This window comes from Saccopteryx bilineata, chromosome 6 (genome assembly GCF_036850765.1).
Source record: "Saccopteryx bilineata isolate mSacBil1 chromosome 6, mSacBil1_pri_phased_curated, whole genome shotgun sequence".
Lineage (NCBI taxonomy): Eukaryota > Metazoa > Chordata > Mammalia > Chiroptera > Emballonuridae > Saccopteryx > Saccopteryx bilineata.
Genome location: NC_089495.1, coordinates 163,315,908 through 163,337,855, shown reverse-complemented (window position 1 = coordinate 163,337,855; position 21,948 = coordinate 163,315,908). Strand labels below are relative to the sequence as shown.

General features: G+C 44.6%; 1 protein-coding gene and 1 pseudogene across 1 annotated transcript in view; both read right to left on the bottom strand.

Annotated features, from left to right (window-relative positions):
- Positions 1-21,948, bottom strand: part of ACSS1 (acyl-CoA synthetase short chain family member 1) — a 65,189-nt gene that overhangs the window by 28,657 nt on the left and 14,584 nt on the right. The window lies entirely within an intron of this gene.
- LOC136308385 (FMR1-interacting protein NUFIP2 pseudogene) lies at positions 883-3,896 on the bottom strand (annotated as a pseudogene).

The following is a 21,948-nucleotide window of genomic DNA, read 5'->3' as shown; positions in this document are numbered from 1 at the left end:
GAGCCTCTCAAAACATTCACCTCCAAAATAAAGATTTAACAAGTAAGACAGTGGGGAAAAGCAAGACCCAGTTCTCTGAATCAACACAGGCCAGTGGCACCAAACGAGACTCATCAGGCAGGGCCCTGGTCTCAGCACAGCAACCCTCCACACAGCCCCAAAACATGGTTAGTGGGTAGTGAGGGCACTCCATTTCTCTGCATGCTAAGTACCATGGGATGGAGACAACTGTGCCCTGGCACCATCCTACACCTCTCCCCTCTTGTGCATGAGCCTCTTCTACCCCCCATCATCAATCAGCACCCTGTATCTCTTTCAACCAGCTGATTGGTTTAGGAGTTAGCACATGACCAAACCCAGCCCAATCACAGTCTATGGCAGTCAAATCCGGGAGCTGCCCACTTGTCTAGAGTAGAGCATGAAGTGGAGACAGCAGCTGGGAGAGTGGACGTGAGCTGGAGACAAAATTTCACCTTGTTCCAGCGCCAGTCTGGCAGGACACGGACTTTGCAAATAACCACTTTCCCATTTCTGCTATATGTGGTCTGATTAAACTTATTTAATAAAACAGCTAACAGAGAAGGACAGAATAAGGGGAAACCAAGGTCCTCCTCTTATCACCAGGTTGTGTCACATTAGTAAATCTGTAAACTTCTACTTTCCTTTTTTCACACTTGTTAATAAGCCTAAATTCATCAATCACTTGTACTCATTAATTCACACTTAAAAACACAAAAACAAAAAAAACTAGAGAAAAACTATTCAGTACTGGAGATTACAACGTGTAGTCTGAAATAATCTGATTCCCTAAGAAGTCCCAATTCCTTTTAGTTGCCTTTTTGAAAATATATATTATATAACTATATATGCATATATGTATATTTATCCCATGATTCTACTTATGGTTTCTTGGCTGTGTTGAAGATCTAGGAGCATCAAAGCCTCGTGTGCCCCATGAGAGTGGCTCCAATGCTGCCAAGAAGTTATAAATGGCAGTCTGCTCCTTCGTTGATCTGGACTACCCATGGCTGCAATGTAAGTGTATCCTTTAGGGATCTTGCTCCTGCAAATTCCAAACACTGCATTTCTTTAGTGTGATACAGAACAGCAGCCCCCGGGTCAAAAGAACCCCAGCTGCCATTCCTTCCCAGGCACCTCTGGTATCTCTGCTCTTTGGTGGAGCCTAACAAAGTATCATAGGAGACACCAGAGGACTTGGATTTCCTATCTCCTGGTCCTTTAAGAGAAACACTAAATCACCTTGACTACTAGTGACTGACTTTTGCAGGCCACCTACAGGTCTGGGTTCTCACTAGTGATCCCAGATTTTAGAATGCTACCCATAACTTCAGGACAAGTCCGTTTTCCCAGTTTGTAAGCCTTGGGGAATACGGGATGCTCAGTTGCTGATGGGATTGCATTAGCCCCTGGGAAACCGGTTTATTAGTGTAGGACAAAATAATGCAACAAGAGACCAGTGTCTCAGCCTTAACACAGGGACTTGAAACTCTCAAGCCTGCCTACAGTGAACAAAAGGAAATCTGAGCAGGAGATAACCTCTGAAATGTCACTTCCATCACTTTATGATCTGATGACTTCCCAATAATAGTCTCAGGATCAGCACTGGGCTCATTTATAAGTGATAAACCCCATTCATTCTGGAAGATATCCCCCAGGTTTTGCTGATCTGGGTGAGAAGGTTGATCCACCTGAGCTGTGCTCACTAGCACAGCGTGCATCTTTGAAGGGTAGATGAAAGGACTAGATCTAATTTGTTCAACAGCTGAAGTCAGACTCACGTCCTGAGAACTGACTCAGCCCCGGAAGAGATGGGTGTTAGCATATTAGCAGCAGCAGAGAGCAGTAGGGGCTCCTCAGAGAAGACACACCAGCATCAGTCCCTGATGAAACAAGCCCACTAGAAAAGCTGGCAAAAGTAAGATATGCAGCACTGATGCAGAGACCTGGGATAACAGACTTGAAGACTGGGTCTGAGTTTCTCCAGTAGATGGTGAAGAGGATGAAGATGAAGGTGGCGACACAAAAAGAGTTCAGTATAGTTTGGTTTTTAGTTTTGCTTTTTTTAAGTTTTCCTTAACTTTGCTTGTATAACTTACTTTAGGAATTATTTTAGTACTGCTACTGTCTATGGAAAAACTGGGAGAGGCTTAAATAGGGTCCACGAGTCCCCTCTGGAGGCAACAGCAGAAGCATTCTTTTCTTTGGGCCAATCACCAAACTCTTTCCGCTCATGCCAGGTTTAATATCAGAGCTTTCCCACAGTAAATCCCTCACAGCAGGCTCTCCTCAACTCGTTCCTCCAGGCCCAGTTTCATACTTCCAAATGGGCTTCGAACCATCTACTCAGATTTCCTTCTGTTCACTGTAGGCAGGCTTGAGAGTTTCAAGTCCCTGTGTTAAGGCTGAGACACTGGCCTCTTGTTGCGTTATTTTGTCCTATACTAATAAATTGAGTTTTTCACAAACCTTGGCACTACTGAGCCTAGCTTTACTTTTTTTCTTGGAATGGTATATCCACTCCCAGATCCACTACCATCATTATGTGCTCCTCTGCCCATGAACACATTAGTAACAGAGCCAGAATTGTTTGTTACAATACCATCTGGAGTTGCTACAGTATCACTCTTACATACTGTTTCTCTCCGAATTTATTTTCGTAAGACTTTCCATTCTTTTTGTTCATACTGTTTTTCTGAATAAAATTCCTGGTTTTAATTCCTGCTTTCCCAAAGGTGCTGGACTTTACAGTCTACTTCAGATTAGTCTCTACAACTTAGTTGGTTGCCACTGAGGACCCTAGAAATAGGGTTGGTGGTTTCATCAGAACCCAGGTTCTTTAAAGGTATTTCAGTTCACGAAAGCCTGCTTTCTTCTTTGGTGTCTCCTGGTGCTGCTGGAGGGTGTGTTCTGCTCATGTTTCAGTGGCTTTGGCTGGGCTTTGGGTTCCCCTTGGCTCCATGCTGCAGGCAGTGGTGAGGCTGCTGGTGATGGCCGTGCTGATGGCCAGGCTGATGGTGGTGCTAATGGTGGCTGCTGTTGCTGGGTGTGTGGTAGTGGCTGTGATGGGGCTGAGACTGAGGCTGCGGCTGGCCAGGCTTCTCCTCCACTGAAAGCGGCTGTGACTCTGGCTGAGGCTGCAGGCTATGGCATCATCAGGATCTGAGACTGTCTTTCTTGTCTTCTTTTATTCTCCAACATATACACCCTAACAAGAGCTGGCTGAACAAGCCAGGAAAGGGTGGAAATTCCAGGAAGAATGAAGCCTGCAGGCAAAAATCAGTTTAAAAACCCAACATAGCTAAGAAAACAGTCTGCACTGGAAAGATCCAAGATGATACCCAACCCCTTCCCAAGTGGATTTTTCTTTTTTTTAGAAATTAAATTTAATGGACTGACATTGATCAATAATTATTATAATAGCATATAGGTTTCAGGTGAACATCTCTATAGCATTTGAACTGTTGATTGTTTTCTGTGCCATCCTCCAAAGTCAAATCATTTTGTCACCTTATATTTGTCCCTCTTCATTTCCCTTCCCTTCACATCCTCCCCGTTAAAACCACTTCACTTTCATCTATGCCCACGATTCTCTTTCACATCCCACTTATGCATAAAGTCATCTACGTCTTAGCTTTTTCTGATTTACTTATTTCACTCATATAATGTTCTCAAGGTCCATCCATGTTGTTGTAAATAACAATGTCATCGTTTCTTGTGGATGAGTAGTATTCCATTGTATATATGCATCACATTTTCTTTATCCAGTCCTCCATTGAAGGGCACTTTGATTGTTTCCATGTCCTGGCCACTGGGAATAATGCTGTGATGAACATGAGGGTGTATGTGTCTTCACATACCAATATTTTCAAGTTCATCGGGTAGATACCCAGTAGAGGTGTTGCTAGCTCATATGGTAGTTCTAGTTTTAATTTCTTGAGGAACCAAAATACTTTCTTTCTCTCCTGTCTTGTTGATAACAGTCCATCTAAAGGTGTGAGGTGGTATCTCGTAGTTTTGATTTGCATTTCTCTAATAGCTAGTGAAGATGAGCATCTTTTCATGTATCCGTTGGCCATTTGTATTTCTTCTTGGCAGAGTGTCTGTTCAGGTCCTCTCCCCATTTTTCACTTGGATTGTTTGCTTGTTTGTTGCTGAGCTTTGTGAGCTCCATATATATATATATTTTTTTTTTTTTGATAGTAATCCTTTATAGAAGTTGTTGTGTGTAAATATCACCTCCCATTTGTTTAGCTCTCTTTTTTTTTCTTATTGGTTTCTTTTGTTGTGCAGAAGCTTTCTAGTTTGCTATAGTCCTATTTATTTATTGTTGCCTTTACTTCCCTGGCCTTTGGGATCAAATTCATAAATTGTTCTCTACAGCCAACATCCGTAAGTTTAGTACCTACGTTTTCTTCTTTTTCATTTTTTTTTTCTTTTTAAGTGAGAGGAGTGGAGATAGTGAAACAGATATCCACAAGCGCCCTGAACGGGCTCCACCTGACAACCCCTATTTGGGGCCAATGCTCAAACAACCGAGCCATCCTTAGTGTCCAGAGCTGATGCTTGAATTGAGCCATTAGCTGTGAGAGGAGAAGGGGGAGAGAGAAGAAAAGAGAAGCAGATGGTCGCTCCTCATGTGTGCCCTGACCGGGGACTAAACCCGGGATGTCCACACACTAGGGCAATGCTCTATCAACTGAGCCAACTGGCCAGGGCCATGTTTTCTTCAATGTAATTTATTGTTTCAGATCATGTATTTAAGTCTTTGACCCATTTTGAATTAATTTTGTGCATGGGGACAAACAATAGTCAAGTTTTATTCTTTTGCATGTGGCTTTCCAATTTTCCTAGCACCATTTATTGAAGTGGCTTTCTTTTCTCCATTGTGTGTTTTTGGCTCCTTTGTCAAAGATTACTTGTCCATATATATATATGGTTTTATTTCTGGGCTCTTGATTCTGTTTCATTGGTCTGTATGTCTGTTTTTCTGCCAATACCATGCTGTTTTGATTATGCTCTGTAGTATAATTTGAAGTCAGGTATTGTAATAACTCCAGCTCCATTCTTTTTTCTCAGGATGGCTTTGGCTATTGGGGGTCTTTTATGGTTCCATACAATTTTTTGTTCTATTTCTTTAAAAAATTACATTGGTATTTTAATGGGGATTACGTTAAATTTGTATATTGCTTTGGATAATAGGGCCATTTTAACTATTTTGATTCTTCTAATCCACGAAAATGAAATATGTTTCTATTTCATTGAGTCCTTATAGTTTTCAGTATATAGGTCCTTCATATCCTTTGTTAAGTTTATTCCCAGGTACGTTATTTTTCCATTGTTGTAACTTTTTAAATTCACTTTCTGCAGTTTCAGTGTTGGTGATAGAAAAGCAGTAGACTTTTGTATATTAATTTGTACCCTTCTAGCTGGTAATGATTCAGGTAGACTGGAAAAAGCCATTTGCAGCATGCGTGGATATGGAGCTTCTGTTCTCCTCTGCCTGGAGAGTTGAGACCAGGTTGCTTTTCCCTGGAGCTCTGTGACTGTGGCCTGGTAAAGAGAACCTTGGGATACACTAAGCCAGGTGGCAAAGGTAAATTCATAATACAAGTTGGCAAAAGGAGGAAAGAGAGCTCTAAATTAAGAGTAGGTCCCAGCCTGAAATATGAGTGGGGCATTGAGGTAGGAGGAATAAAGGAAACACTATATATTAAGCAAAGCAGCAGAAAATAGGACTATCAACACCCACAACAGAGATCTTTGAGGGAAGAATAAAGAACCTGACTATTCAGGCAAAACATAGTTAAGTGGCCCTTGTGCAAATGAGATCAGTTTACCTGCTTCTTGGAAGAAATACCCTAGGCTCGTCCACAGTGTCGTAGATGGGGTCGACGGCCCTGGGCACCTTCAGCCTTCAGTGGCAAACCCCAGCATTCTGGGCAAGGTTAGGTCATAGGTGGCTGGAGCAGGCCTGGAAGAGACTGAACCCTCCCTTAGAGGAGCGAGGGGGAAGCCCACCTTCCAGTGTCCCTGTTTCCTCACAGCAGAGGTGTGTAAGCCTGGCAGGCTTTAGCTCAATGACCTTCCTTTCCACTATTGAAGCAGGACCCAGATGGCATCCTATGAGACCCCTTTGGGGTGCTGGAGCCTTTAAGGGTGTATCCTAAAAGCTGGTAGTTCCCCCTGATCTCTATTGGGCTTTTTCTGCCTCTAGGTATCTTAAAAGCCATTCTCAGAAGATCTCGCTGAGGGGTTTGAGGATCCCCATCCGCCTATATAAATCTTTTCCATATATCTGGAGCTATTTGGAAAAAAGACAGAACAGTGTTATTAGCTAGATCTAATAAAGAAGGTAGATTTGGTGTCTCCTGTTCATCAGCTTTCAAAATCATTACCAGCTAGAAGCAGCAGTCATTGGGACTTGGACATGAGCTGCAAAGTATAGAATGGTGACAACAATTCCAGTGCCATACGGACTTTTCCTGTGGGGAACTTTCCTGGACTCCTGCTCCCTGTGACAGCTCCTAACAGACTGAACTGTGGTTGGGTTGCATTTTTCAGGGATTTGGCATGGTGAGGGGGCCAACTTGGACTTGGGGAACATGTTAAGGACACTACTCATTTATGGATTCTTGCTGTATTGGCCAAGAGTTTGCTTAAAGGCTTTTAATCACTGTAAAAAAAATAGAGGACTAGATGAAGAAGATAGGGCACATATACACCATGGTATATTATTCAGCTAGGAGAAATGGTGAAATTGGATTACTTATAGCGGAATGGTGGAGTCTTGGTAGCATTGTGTGGAGTGAAATAAGCGAATCAGAAAAAAACAGGAACTGCAGGATTCCATACATTAGTGGGACATAAAAGCGAGACTGAGAGGCATGAACAGGAGTGTGGTGGCTATGGGGGGTGGGGGGAGGGATGGAGGGAGAGGGGGAGGGGAGGGGGAGGGGTACAGAGAGAACTGGATGGAGGGTGGCAGAGGACGATCTCTCTTTGGGTGATGGGTATGCAACATAACTAAATGACAAGATAACCTGGAAATGTTTTCTTTGAATGTATGTACCCTGATTTATTGATGTCACCCCATTAAAATAAAAATTTATTTATATAAAAAAAAAAACTTAAATAAATGCTATTATTTAAAAAAAAAAAAATTTGTACCCTGTGATTCTTTTGGTTTATTGTTTCTAATGGTTTTTTGGTGGAATCTTTGGGGTTTTCTATATACAAACAAGATCATGTCATCTGCAAAAAGTGATACCTTTACTTCTTTCCCAATATGGATGCCTTTTATTTCTTTCTCTTGTCTGATTGCTTTGACTAGGATTCCAGTACTATGTTGAATAATAGTGGAGAGTGGGTAGCCTTGTCATTTTTCTGATTTTAGAGGCCAAGCTTTTAATTCTTTACTATTTAATATGATATCAACTGATGGTTTGTCATATATGGTTTTTACTATGTTAAGGTACTTTCCTTCTGTATATAAATGTATATATTTTATTGTTCTAAACATAAAGGCATGCTGTATCTTATCAAATCCTTTCTTGCATCTATTAATAGGATCATATGATTTTTGTTCTTTGTTCTGTTGATGTTGTGTAATACATTGATCAATTTCCATATATTGAACCACCCTGTGCTCCTGGAATGAATCCCACTTGATCATGATGTATTCATTTTTTAATGTGTTGTTGTATTCAATTTGCTAGTATTTTGTTTAGGATTTTTGCATCTGTATTCATTAGAGATATTGGTCTGTAGTTTTCTTTTTTCGTGTTGTCCTTCCCAGGTTTTGGTATTAGAGTTATGTTGCCTCAAAAAATGTGTTAGGAACATAGCTTCTTCTTCTATTTTTTGGAAGACTTTGAGAAGAACAAGTACCAAATCTTCTTTGAATGTTTGGTAGAATTCAGCAGTGTAGCCCTCTAGCCCTGGACTTTTCTTTTGGGGGAGATTTTTGATAGTTGTTTCTACTTCCTTCCTGCTTACAGGTCTATTTAGGTTTTCTACTTTGTGACTCAGGCTAGGAAGATTGCATAGTTCTAGAAACATCCATTTTTTCTAGATTGTTGAATTTAGTGGCATATTATCTTTCATAGTATTCAACTATAATCCTTTTGTATATCTGTGTCATCTGTGGTAATTTCTCCTCTTTCTTTCAAATTTCATTTATATGAATTTCTCTTTTTTCCTTAGTGAGTCTAGCCAGGGGTTTGTCAATTGTATTTATCTTTTCAAAGAACCAGCTCTTGTTGTATTAATTTTTTCTATAGCTATTTTTGTTGTTGTTTTTTGTTTCATTTAGTTCTGCTCTAATTTTTACTATTTCCTTTCTTCTGCTGACATTGGGCTGCATTTTTTCTTCTTTTTCTAGTTCTTTAAGAAGTGATGTTAGGTTGTTTACTTGGAATCTCTATTGTTTCTTGATATAAGCCTGTAATGATATAAAAATTCCCTTATTGCTGCTTTTGCTGCATCCCAGATGTTTTGATATATTGTGTTGTCATTCTCATTTATCTGTATATATCATTTGTTATCTGATTTTATTTCTTCTTTGACCCAGTCAGTATTTTAAAGTATGCTGTTTAATTTCCACATTTTTGTAGGTTTCTTTACTTCCCTTTTGTAGATGAATTCTAATTTCAAAGCCGTATGGTCAAAGAATATGCTTGGTATAATTTCACTCTTCTTGAATTTGCTGAGGTTAGTTTTGTGGCCCAACATATGGTCTATCCTTGAGAATGTTCCATGCACCCTGGAGAAAAATGTATAATCTAGATGTTCTGTGATACATTCTTTAAATGTCTATTATATCTTTTTTGTCTACTGTGTCATTTAGGGCTGATTTTTTTTTTTTAATTTTCTGATTGGATGATCTATCTAAAGCTGTCAATGGTGCATCAAAATCTCCAAATATGACTGTGTTTTTGTCTCTCTCCCTTTTTGTTCTGTTAGTTGATGTCTTATATATTTGGTTGCTCCCTGGTTCCGTGCATATGTATTATGAAGTGTTATGTTTTCTTGACACAATGCCCCCTTTATCATTATGAAATGTTCTTCTTTGTCTCTAGTTATCTTTGTTGTCTTGAAGTCAGCATAGTCAAATTATGAGTATGGCTACACCTGCTTTTCTTTGGGTATTATTTGCCAGGAGAATCGTTTCCCAACCTTTCACTTTGAATCTACTTTTGTCCTTGCAGCTTAGGTGTATCTCCTAAAGGCAGCTTTTTAATCCAATCTGCTCCTCTGCACCTCTTTATTGGTGAGTTCAGTCCATTTACATTTAAGGTAATTATTGACATTTGAGGATTTCCTATAGCAATTTTATGTTTTGTTTTCTGGTATCTACGTCTCCTTTGGCTTTTTTCCTGTGTTTCTGTCTGTTGTTTTATTTGATGTTATTCCATGCTTCTTTCCTCTATTTCTTCTGTTTTTTAAGTTCTGTCTTTCAGTTTTGCTTTTTTTCATGGATTGTTACCATTAGGTTACTGAGAAAAATGTTTTTCATTTATATAAGTCCTTTGTCTTATGAGTGCTTCTGCACTTCATCCCCCTTAGCCACTTCAGACCTTTATCCTCTCCCCTTTTATGCTTTTGTTGTCTCAGATTATCCTTGTTTATACTGTAGCTTTGTTGGAGCTTTTAGTTGTACAATAGTTTTGTTTTGTTCTTTGTATCTGGTAGAATAACCCCCTTGAGTATGAACTGCAATGGGGGTTTTCTGGTGATAAGTTCCCTCAGCTTCTGTATGTCTGCAAAAGTTTTTATTTCTCTTTCATATTTGAAGGATAACTTTGATGGATATAGTATTCTTGGCTGGTAATTCCTCTGTCAGCATTTTGAATTCTTGGATCCATTCTCTTCCATCTTGTAGAGTTTCTGCTGAGAAGTCTGAAGATAACCTAAAGTGCCTTCCTTTCTATGTGATGTTCTTATTTTTCCTAGCTGCCTTGAGGATTCTTTCTTTGTTATTGATTTTTGAAAACTTTATTATGATGTGCCTTGGAGAAGGTCTGTTTGTGTTGCGGCAACTCAATGTTGTTTTCTTCTTGGATTCAAGGCTCTAACTTCTTCCAATAAGTTTGGGAAGTTCTCATTAATTATTTGTTTGAATAGGCTCTCTATTCCCTTCTACCTCTCTTCTTCTTCTTCTGATACACTCATTATTCTTATGCTGCTCTTTCTGGTGAATTCAGACAATTTTTGTAGAGCTCTGTCAGTTTTTTTTAATTCATGAGTCTCTCTCTTCTTCTCTCTGTAGCATCTCTAGTTGCCTGTCTTCAATGTCACTGGCTCTCTCCTCTATCTTCCCTTTTCTATTAACTAAACTTGCTAGTTCATTTTTCAATCCATGTATTGAGTTTTGAACGAGTTTTTAAAGTTTCAGTCTCCTTGGTGAGGTCTCGTTTTGCTTTCTGAGCTCATTAAGTTGCCTATTAGTTTTTTCTCTCATCTCGTTAAGTATTTTCAGAACTTCAGTTTTGAATTCTCTACCGTTTAACTCCAAGGTTTCCATGTGATTGAGATTGCTTTCTGGAGTTTTCGTTTTCTTTATGAACTGCATTTCTTTCTTGGGTAGCCATGGTATTTGATTTTATTCTGCCTTGAGGGCATTTCCAATGATATTATTTTTAAAAATCAAGCAAAAACAACATTGAAAAGTTAAAAATAAGAAAATAAAAAGGTAAAACTGATAATATAATTTTTAAATAAAAAACTAAAATAAAGAATAAGAGAAAATACACACAAAAAACAAAGAACAGAAACCAAAACATAATAATCAAAAACAAACAAGGAAAAACTAGAAAAAAGAAAAAATTCAAAGAAAAATCTCCCCCAAACTCCCAAGCAAAAAGAGTTTTTTCTTCCAGTAGATGGTGCTGTATTATAAGTTTTAGCTTTGTGAAATTCCCAGTCCAGCCTCTGCTGAGAAGCTGCTGGAAATGATGGAGATGAGGCTGCAGTCTTGATGATGGGCAGGGTGTGCTGTGAGGTGTACGGCTGGCTCTAGCAATGGCAATCTCATGCCTCCAGGTGCTCATTCCTGCATTTCAACAGACCAGAAGACCAGACATGAAGCACCTCTGTTCTTCAAGGGAGAGAGTGGTTCTGTAGATCTAGCAGTAGGGTCTGTTCTGCCACTCTCTGTACCTGCAAAGGTGGGGAGGCGGGATTTGGAAGGCTGGGGTACCACACTTTGTATTTTTTGCCTCTGTCCACATGTGGGCTGCTGGAAAACCATGGGAACAGTGGCAGTGACCCCTTGTGCTGCTGCTGCTTTGGTTCAATATCTCCCTAAATTCTCTGCTCCTTCCAGCAGAAGGAGACCCAGTTACGCTGGGTTTCTCTCCTATCCAGAGCCCACTGAGAGTGCATCTTATCTTCTTCCCCCTTTCTCCATCCTTCCCACCTTCAGTCCATTCAGTGCACGAATCTTTCAGGCAACATTGCAAGCCCAGATGGGGCTACTTTGCTGTTATAGTTGTTCAATTTGTTGAAATTTCAAGGGGGGAGATCAAGGGTACCTCTCACACCACCATTACTCTGATGCCATGCCTAAGGGACCTTTTGACAAACTTTCCTTCATTAGTATGCTAAAAATCATGCCCAGGGGTGATTTAACAATAATGAGATACAATGTACAGCCAGGCATGTTCCCAGCATGTTTATAAACTGAGCCTGCTCCCTTGCAATCCCTAGATCTTGACATCCTTTTCTCAGAAATCCTCACCCCTAAACCCATCTACCTGCCACCAACCCTTTAAGACTCTCCTTATTTCTTCAAATCAAAAAGAAGGTGTCTTTAGGGCATAAGCTTGCCCTTTTCCTTCCTCGATCAAAAAATAAAGTTTCTGCTCAGCTTTACTTAATATAGTCTCATTCCAATGGTCTGAGCAACATTGAACAGAACCTGATTCTGGTGCCCCTGATAAGGGTTTGGTGACACTCTCTGTAGTTGGGCAGCACATTGGTGGGACCACACCCCTGCTCTCTGCAATGCTCAAAGAGGCCACTAGTGGGCCAGCGACAGCCTCTACAGACAAGCATCAGGCCAGGGTCAGACCTGCCTTCAAGCTCTGCAAGGCCCCACAGGCATTTGCATTTCCCCTCTGTTCAAGTCATCATGGAAAGGGCTACAGAGAAAGGTAAAGCTCAGCAAGAGGCTGCCAGAAAACCACAGCAGAATACAGATGAGAGGCCCCCACCTGAGGCAGGGAACTCAAGGGGGCTTTCGTTTCTTCTCAAAGCCATTACGCAAGGAGACTAGATGAAAACCAGATCATAAGCCCAGCCTGCACTTTGCCCCACCACTGCCAGCAGCTCCTGCCCAGGCTGGCTCCCACTCGCTTCTGTGGGATTTCACCTTTTCTCCTTAAAGCTTTCAGGAGGACAAAGACACCTTTCATTAGCACCCTACCTACCCCTTGCTAAGTTTATGATGAAGAAAGAACCCCCCAACATCCGTAACACCAAAGTTCCCCGAATTCAGGGGCCAGAAACACCCCTACTACTCTCTAGGAGAGGAGGCTGGGCTGGCCTGTGACAGTGCTGAAGAGGCAGCTATGGTCAGTGACACAGGGAAGTAACTCAAGTCCAGTCCAGGCACCGTGTTCAGCTCCAAGGACTTTGGCCTCTGGGCAGCACTCGGGCAGGTGGAAGCTTGAGTGTGCATCACCAATCCACAGTGATCAAATCCTGTCATTCTGTAGACCAAAGGCAGCAGTTTGAAGTCAAAGAACAAATGTGAACTGTCCCAACAAAGAGACCTGCCTTAGCTACCTACAGCAGCTGCACAAGCACAGAGCCCACCTTTCTCAGCCGCCACACAATCGTCTAAGAAACAGCAAGCACCATCCACCTCAAGCACCTCTCACAAGCACTACTGAGACTTATCACCCACCTGAGACCCTGCCAAACATTAAGTAGGTATTTTCTTTCCCATCAGATATCTTTGTTTGAAATAATTTTCTAAAATAGCTAAAATTGGTTAATTCATTTTACTGAGCTCCTAAGATATTAAAAATACCATCCTAGGGCCTGGCATAGTGGATAAAACATCAACATGGGATGCAATAATCCCAGGTTCAAAACCCCTAGGTTGCCGGCTTGAGCAAAAGCTCACCAGCTTGAGCAAGTGGTCGCTGGCTTGAGTGTGGTATCACTGACATGACCCCATGGTTGCTGGCTTAAGCCCAAGGTCACTGGCTTGAGCAAGGGGCTCACTGGCTTGGCTGGGGCTCCCTCATCAAAGCACATATGAGAAGCAATCAACAAACAATTAAGGTGCCGCAGCTGTGAGTTGATACTTCTCATCTCTCTCCCTTCTTGCCTCCTTCTCTCTTTTGAAAAAATTAATAAATAAATAAATAAATAAATATCCCATTCTTGGTACCATGAGGTGAGTGGGACATTAGACAGAGGAAATGAGAGGGAATGTTTCTTCCAGGAGTACAGATCTGACTGGGGAAATGAAGGTACGTGCACGGGAGCGTGAAGTGTACTTATCATCTACATTTGGTGGTGCATTGCTGAGGGCAGTGAGGAAAGCCTCTGGAAAGGTTGGTATGGGGAGGAGGAGCAAGGCCACAAAGGGGAAATGGATGAGTGAATTTTCTCTACAAGGGCCGAAGTCACTTAGCTGCCAGAGCTAGGCAGTTGACTCATAGCCTTGGCGTGTCAGAGGGTCCGTAGACCACAGTGAAGCAACCCTTGTGTTCCTGGAGGGTCAAGGGGACTCAACATGTGCCCAAAGCTGGAGGCAGGGTCCCACATTCCTGCTGCATCCAGAGGAGAAATTTCTTTTTTTTTTTTAAATTATTTTTTAAATTTATTCATTTTTAGAGAGGAGAGAGAGACAGAGAGGGAGAGAGAGGAGAGAGAGACAGAGAGAGAGAAGCAGGGAGGAGGTGGAAGCATCAACTCCCATATGTGCCTTGACCAGGCAAGCCCAGGGTTTCGAACTGGTGACCTCAGCATTTCCAGGTCGACGCTTTACCCACTGCACCACCACAGGTCAGGCCCAGAGGAGAAATTTCTGATGAAGAATTTGATCCAGGTAAATCTTTAAGCTCACTCCCCTTCCTATCTGCTCTACAAGGCCATAAACCTCAAGGTCAAAGGAATCCTTGAAGGGCAGAAGGTGCAGCCTCCCTGGCGTTCAGAAATCTCATTGTCACATTTTTTTAAGAAAAAAAATATATATATATATCTCCTAGCCGGTTGGCTCAGTGGTAGAGCATTGGCCAGGCATGTGGATATCCTGGGTTTGATTCCCGGTCAGGGCACACAGGGGAGGCAACCATCTGCTTCTCCATCCCTCCCCCTTCTCTCTCTCTCTCTCTCTCTCTCTCTCTCTCTCTCGCTCACTTGCTCTCTTCCCCTCCTGCAGCCATGGCTCAATTGGTTCAAGTGAATTGGCCTCAGGTGCTGAGGATGACTCCTTGGCCTCCCCCTAAGGTGCTAAAAAATGGCTCTGGTTTTTGCTGAGCTACGGAGCAAAGTCCCCCGATGGGCAGAGCATCGCCCCCTAGTGGGCTTGCTGGGTGGATCCCAGTTGGTGCACACATGGGAGTCTGTCTCTGTTGCCCTGCCGCTCACTAAAAAATTTTTTTAATTAAAAATAAAAGATATATGTATAAAGATTTCATTTATTGATTTTACAGAGAGAGGAGAGAGAGGGGAGGAATGGGAAGTATCAACCCAAGCAGTCTCACCCCAGTCATTCACTGCTTGCTTGTCCTATGTGCCTTGACCTGGCAAAGCCCAGGGTTTCAAACCAGCAACCTCAGTCTCCCAGGTCAACACTCTATCCATTGCGCCACCACAGGCCAAGCTCACTGTCACATTCTTGAACACAGCAGTCCAGCCTCTGTTTAAACATCACACTGCTGGGAGTCACCACCTCACAGAGTCACCTCTTTGTCTCTTCAGTAGAGAGACTGTCTTCCTAAAGTTAGACCAAGATTTGTAGCTGTTCAAATTCCACCCCTTGGTCCTAGCTCAGTCCTTTAATGCTACCCCGAATAAAACTAATTTGTCATTCAGTGACAGCCCTTTAGAATCCTAAATATCCACAATGGCACCATGAAGCCTTTCATCACCCAGGTTCTCTAATCCAGCCCTCTAGGGCCCCACTTTCACTCTCTAGATACCTATGAGTTACCAAAGGGACCCCCAAATTCCCATGATATCTGCCCAGAGCAAAGGGTAGGTACTCAGACCCTTGAGCTCAACTCTATTTAACCACATAAATTAAGAATGACTCAGCTCTAGCAGTTTGGCTCAGTCATACAGTGTCGGCCTGGCATGCGGAAGTTCCGGGTTCGATTCTCAGTCAGGGGACACAGGAGAATCGACCATCTGCTTCTCCACCCCTCCCCCTCCCCCACCCTTCTCTCTTCCCCTCCTGTAGCCATGGCTCCAATGGTCAAGCAAGTTGGCCCTGAGCACTGAGAATGGGTCCGTGGCCTCACCTCAAGTGCTAAAATAGCTTGTTTGCCGAGCAATGGGGCAGCAGCTCCAGATAGGCAGAGCATCACCCAGTAGGGGGCTTGCTGGGTGGATCTCAGTTGGGGTACATGTGGGAGTCTGTCTCTGCCTCCCTGCCTCTCACTTAATAAAATAAATTTTTTTAAAAAGGAGTGGCTCAAATTTAGTGCGGCTGCTAGTCCACCCTACTCCCTGGTGCTTACACCAGTAAAATGCTGGCTGGCCTTGGGGAAGAAAGGAGACCTGCTACAGCCAACTCCTCAGCATCAACTGGGAATCATGTATTTCAATGCTAAAGACATAATCTACTACAAGTATTTGTAACCAATATGATACCTGCCCAAACTCAGATGGTATAAAGGCACCCCTGGCCCAGCTCAGCCCAAAACAGGACACAGCTGGAAATAGATTTCAGAAGAAAGAGAGAAAGAAATACACTGGTATTTATTCATCTGTCTTCAAATCAAAACTATTTTTTTCATGGTTACTATTTGAAAGTATCTCTCCTTCCTAGACATTTCCTGATGACAGCCCAAGGGAGTAAGCCCATGTGTGCATGTTTTTGTAATTAAGGGGAACGAACAATTTGCTCACTTCCTAAAATTATTCTGGCTCTTAGTAGTCATTAAATAAACACCAGGTATGAGATTTACCTCCTTTAATTTCCATCTGCCCCCACTAAGTACAATCTCTATTTGGGTGGAGACTTGGGGATTTATTGCCTCCTTCCCCGTGTTTAGAACTGAGCCTCGCTCATTGAAGATGCTCTATCAACATCTGTTGAATGAATGAGAATTGTGGGTAAGTTGAAACTACAAGAGCCTGCAGGCCCTGGATGACTTGAGCTCATGCTCAAACCATGAGCACCTGCCCACTTTCCTGAATCAAGAAAGGGCAAGGCTGGCCGTCATCTCATTGTCCCTCTGGGAGAACACCCTGCCCCTTTGAGACTTTGAGAAGGGAAACAGAAAGGACCACTCTCACTGATAAACCAACTCACAACTACTTTTTCTCTTCATTTTTTTCCACCAACAAGAGAAGTAAACCCAGGTAGTTGTGTTGATATGCAAATGGAAGGCCTGTGATAGACACAGCAGTTCACAGACAGTTACTCTTCTAAGCCTGGGTGACTAGAGAGGACTGGTCAACTGGATGGTCTATCAGGCATCCCCAAACTACGGCCCTTGGGCCATATGCGGCCCCGAGGCCATTTATCCAGCCCCCGCACTTCCAGAAGGGGCACCTCTTTCATTGGTGGTCAGTGAGAGGAGCACTGTATGTGGCGGCCCTCCAACGGTCTGAGGGACAGTGAACTGGCCCCCTGCGTAAAAAGTTTGGGGACCCCTGGGATGCACAACTTGACACCTATCTTTCCTCGGTATGCTTTTCTAGAATCCTTCAGCAAAACAGTTCTGAAGGACAAAGGTCGGTGAGAGAAGAAACGGACTGGCTTGGGGAAGCAGAACACAGCATGAAGGACTGACTCACAGGAGGGCAGGGCATGGGGTTGGCGAAGGAATCACATCTCAGAGCTCCGTGCCCTGCTGGCAGACGCCTCTGATCCAGACGTTACTGCAGCCACTAAATCTGATTTGATGGTGAGGAAATTTGCTCGGTCTGCTGTTTAAACCACTGAGAGAGTAGAAGCTCAGGAAATTCAGCTGAACAGGATCATAAACCCACTAGGAAGCTCCTCAGACATCACTATTTAATTTCATGACTATGGCCTTGAAGAAACAGAAGTTGCAGTGATATATAAAGCAGCAGCCACACTTAAACACAAAAAAATCCCAAAGCTGGTATTTTCCAGGAAGGCCCCAGACACACTCAGGACTCGATGCACACAAGAGCTGAGTGGTCACTAGCAACCCCAGGTCAACTAGTGAATCTGGGATCACTAGAGCTTCAGGTGTTCTAAGTTTTTTACAAAAATAAATGTTTTTTCCTTGAGGCTTTGCCATAGTCTGTAAAAACTACTGGACTCAGAGTTTCTGTCTCATGCCAGACAACATCTGATCAGAGATGGTTTTTCCACTCCAGCTCCCCATGTACCGAGGGCCTAAGTTGTCCTTATTTATAGAATGGCCTAACGATAAGGCCCACTTTCAGGGTACCTGTGAGGACTGCTATGGTCTGAATGGTTGTGTCCCCTAAATTCACATGTGGAAATCTTACCCCATTCAAAAGGTGATGCTATGAAGCGGTGGGGCCTTTGGGAGGTGATATGGGTTAGTGCCCTTATAACAGAGACCCCCCTGAGCTCCTTTGCCCCTTTCACTATGTGAAGACACAGTGAGAAGGTGCTGGTCATGAGCCAGGAGGAGAGAGCCTCACCAGAATGTCACCATGCGAACGCCTCCAATTTGGACTTCCAGACTCCACTACTGTGAGCAATAAGTAAGACATCAATCTGTGGTGTTTCATTATAGCAGCTAGAACAGACTTAAAACAAGAATCAAATATGAGGTCCCATGAACAGTAACTGCAGAAAGTGGCAGAAAAAGAAATTTAGTGAAAACCGGTGCTTCCTTAAAAGAAGATGGGCACTTCAGTGACCTCTTCTCAGGAGGAAGAATAAAAATGCCAGTCTGCGTCTGTATAAGTTGCAAGTACCCAAGTCATTCAGTGACTCAGAATGAAGGAGCCTCACAAGTACTGAATGCCAAGCATGAAACCGTCCGTCACCTGCAGGGCCTACCTGCTGTGTCCCTGTGGGGGCTGCTGGGTGGCTCTGAGAAGGGTACATCATCTACAGTCAGAGCTACTACTGGCCTGCATGTTCCAGGCACTCGGCCTGTGGCCTGTGGTTGTGAGAGGCTGGAGGGAAGACAGACAGACCCATCCTGTCGTGCTCTGTGTACCCCAGCCACGCATCACCTGCATGTCACCCCACAGTCTCCATCAGCAATTCTACCCCCTCCTGCCACCCACTGAGCACGGGAAACCTCCTCTCTAGCCCAGATCGTGGTACCGTCAGACCCACCATGTCCTACCCCCTCAGCATCGAGGGGGCTAGTTCCTTCCCTAGCCCCAATGCGTTACTATCCGTGTACCCTCCTGTCTACCTGACCCCACTCACATTTCCTGCCCGTGGAATGACAACAGGAACCGCTGTTAAGTGAATGTCCTGTGCCCAGTACTGCCGAGTCCTTCACACATCCATTTAACCCTCACAACAGCCTGTGGGCTGTGTGCTATCATCATCCCTCCCCATTTTCCAGATGAGGAAACTGAGGCACACAGAAGTTAAGTGACTTTCTCAGATCTGGGTCCAAGGGTCTTGTCTTAGAATCTGTTCCTCTAACCCTCAGCATCAGGACTGCTCGCTTCCTGTTGCTAAAGTGCCTGGGCTTCATGACTGATACCGTTAGCCAATTACTGTAGTGGAAACAGTCCCACCACAGTTGATTTCCAGCTTCTAGCACGACTTACTGAGCCAGGCATTGGGAGGAGGAGACCTGCAACAGCAGACCCAGTCCTGTGTGCCGTCAGCACCCCAAAGGCAGCCTGTGACCCCTACCAAGGCTGTCCTTAAAGGTCGTTTCAACCAATTTTTCCTTTAAAAAAAACCCCAAAACAATAGTGGTTAATTATTTAATTCATTTTATTTAATAATTATTCATTTCATAATAAAGACAAAATTGCTAATGAAAATGAAAGTTGTTTGGGCTTCCAGTCAAAATGGTGAGTAGTAAACACTGCACTCGCTTCCTCCCATTGAAATTACAACAAAACTACAGAACAACAATCATTGAGAAATGCCTAAAGTCTAGCTGAGCAGAAGTCCTATAACTAAGAACACACACAAGAAGCCACATCAAGACTGGTAGGAGGGGCAGAGATGTGGAATGGGCTGATCCCACATCCATATGTGGCTGTTAAAAAATCAGGAATATCTCATCTGTGGGTCGTCCCTGTTGCAGTCCCAAGATGTGGCCATTCTAAAATACAAAATTCCAGGAGCCCTAGCTTGCCAAAAAAAAGGACAAAAAAAATAAGTGGCCATGTTTAGAAAGGTTTGAAACACTCCTCGGCCTTGACATCTGGAGCTGAAGTCTTAAAAAAAAAAAAAAGTCTTTAAAACCAGCAACATTCAAATAACACAAGGTTTCTACGGGATTCTGGGTGTCAGCACGCAGATTCCTCTTAGGCTGAAAGCTGGGACGCCACACAGAAGCCCAGGAGCCATGGGCCACTCTGCCTCACTCAGGGGAGCCCACTGAACAATCCAACTCTGTCCTGCGTGACAGGCAGCCAGGTACCACACCCATCGACATCCCTATGCCAGCAGCGATACTGCCCACAGGCTGCTTGCTAAGGTAATTACTTTGGGGGTGAGAAGGGCAAGGTGCAAGGGTCTGGCACACGAGAAGGGGTGGGGCAGCCTGTCAGCTGATGAAATTGGTCTCCTGAGTTAAAGTCCTCACCCTAAAATGCCACCGTATCCTCCCAGCACCAGCAGCCACAGGGCCACCCTGTGCCTTTCAAATTGTCACATCTGAAATCCTCTGCTGATCTCCCTTCCACTGGACCTGACCCTCACCTAAAACAGACCCACTTCCAAGACACTATTCTGGGCTTTGATCCCCATATCCTGCTAATGCTCAGCCACCTAGTGGAAAAGACGTGTGTTTCCACTTTGCAGATGAGAAAACTGAGGGTCAGAAAGCTGGAGTGATTTGCTTTCAAGGTCACACACATAGCTAGGGGACAGAGCAAGCAAGGAGCACAAGCCTCCCACCGCCACCCTTGCTGGCTGCCTCACCCTACACGGCCTCACATACCACTGCCCCCTCTGCCTCTATCATCACCCGCCCCCTCCTCTGCCTCCCGAAACCCAACCCTCCACAGGACCTCCCCTGCCTCCCGAAACCCAACCCTCCACAGGACCTCCCCGGTGCCTCCTCAACCAGGTGTCCATGGTACGGCTTCCTGCTCCCTACCACTAATGCCCATGGGGACTGACCACTTCTACAAGCTTAGTAAGCGGCCAACTTTGAAGACACCCAGGTCCAAGGAAACACACAAGCCTCTGAGGGCAGGCCTCCAGACTGCAGGCCCGCCTGGCTCCGTCCGCCCACAAGTGCTGGTCTAGCTGCCCTAGACAGAGGGGCATCCCAAAGGGCCTGGGGCCCATCTTATATTTCCAGTGAGCCCTCCACATTAGGCCCAAGGCCACACCAAGTCTCAATGGCACCCAATGCCTGGCCCAGACACCCAGGGAGAAAGCCATAGTCTTGGCCCCTGAGCGCTGAGGCAGGCAGAGGAGAGGAGGGCCCCTCCCTAATAAAAAGGCCCTGATGGAGCAGTCACAGAAATCCCCCAGTCCAGGGCCCTGACTCACAGTAAAACTACACTCAGCTCACATGGGGCACACCAAGAGGACGCAGGCCCCTCCGGGTGCAGCACCAATGCCCAGCTCTGCTACTCTGTGCTTTACAACCCCGGGCACTACCCCATGCGCTACCCCCCCCCCCCCAGCCGCTAGACCTGGAGCAGCACTGGCCTCCTCCAGCCCTTGGTTTGGTCAAACGAGGATGCTGAGCTCCCCAGTGCTGGCCAATGTTACAGCCTGTCACAGCTTAATTAAAAGGGTCACATCTGGACTCAGAGTCAAGTTCAGACCCCTCTTTAAAGGACCTTAGGCAGAAGATGAGTTGGTTAAGAGCTTTGGTAAATACTCTCAGTGTGGCACCCACAACCTGTTCTCTTCTGTTGCTGGGCACCCCTACACACAGCACGGACCTTGACCTCATGAATCTACCTGAAACCCCACCTCTACCTTCCTGAAAGAAAGGGATGTGTGTCTCTCCACATCCCCATCCCCGAGGGCCTCAGGAATCTGCCAGCTGGAACTACACGCAGAGGACAGTCTTGTGAAATGAGCGCCGAGCTGGAGAAGACCTGTTCTCTAGCTGCAAAGCCTCTGGCCACCGCCCAGGTTGTTTGAGCACCTGGCCTCTGCAGACCCTGTCTCGAGGGCTTCAGACCATCCAGCCTCAAGCAATGCAAATGGAGCCCAGGGTTTGCAGTCCTGCTGATCCACTAGGAAAGAACAGCTTCCTCAGGCCATCTCGGAACACATCTGAAAATGGGGTGGGGTGGCCCTCTGGCCCTGGCTCTGGCGGCAGGCCACAGGTTGTCCTTGTTGCCGGGAGATGCAGGGATGCGTGCAGACCATTCCAGGGTGATCCCCGACAAGCAGGGCTCCTGCCCCTCACTACCCACAGGGAAGTGAGCACTACATTTCTGAAGGAGGCGGCTGGGAAAAACCACAGCCAATGAGGTTCTCTGACCAGAACCCGGTGGCAACACCAGCATGTGGCCTACGCGTGCTGCTGGGAGCACACCGCTCCTGGCAGGTGTGCTTCAGAACTGGTGCCTCGCAGAAGGAAACAGGATGATCTGGCAGCCCCCCCAAAGTCCCCAAAG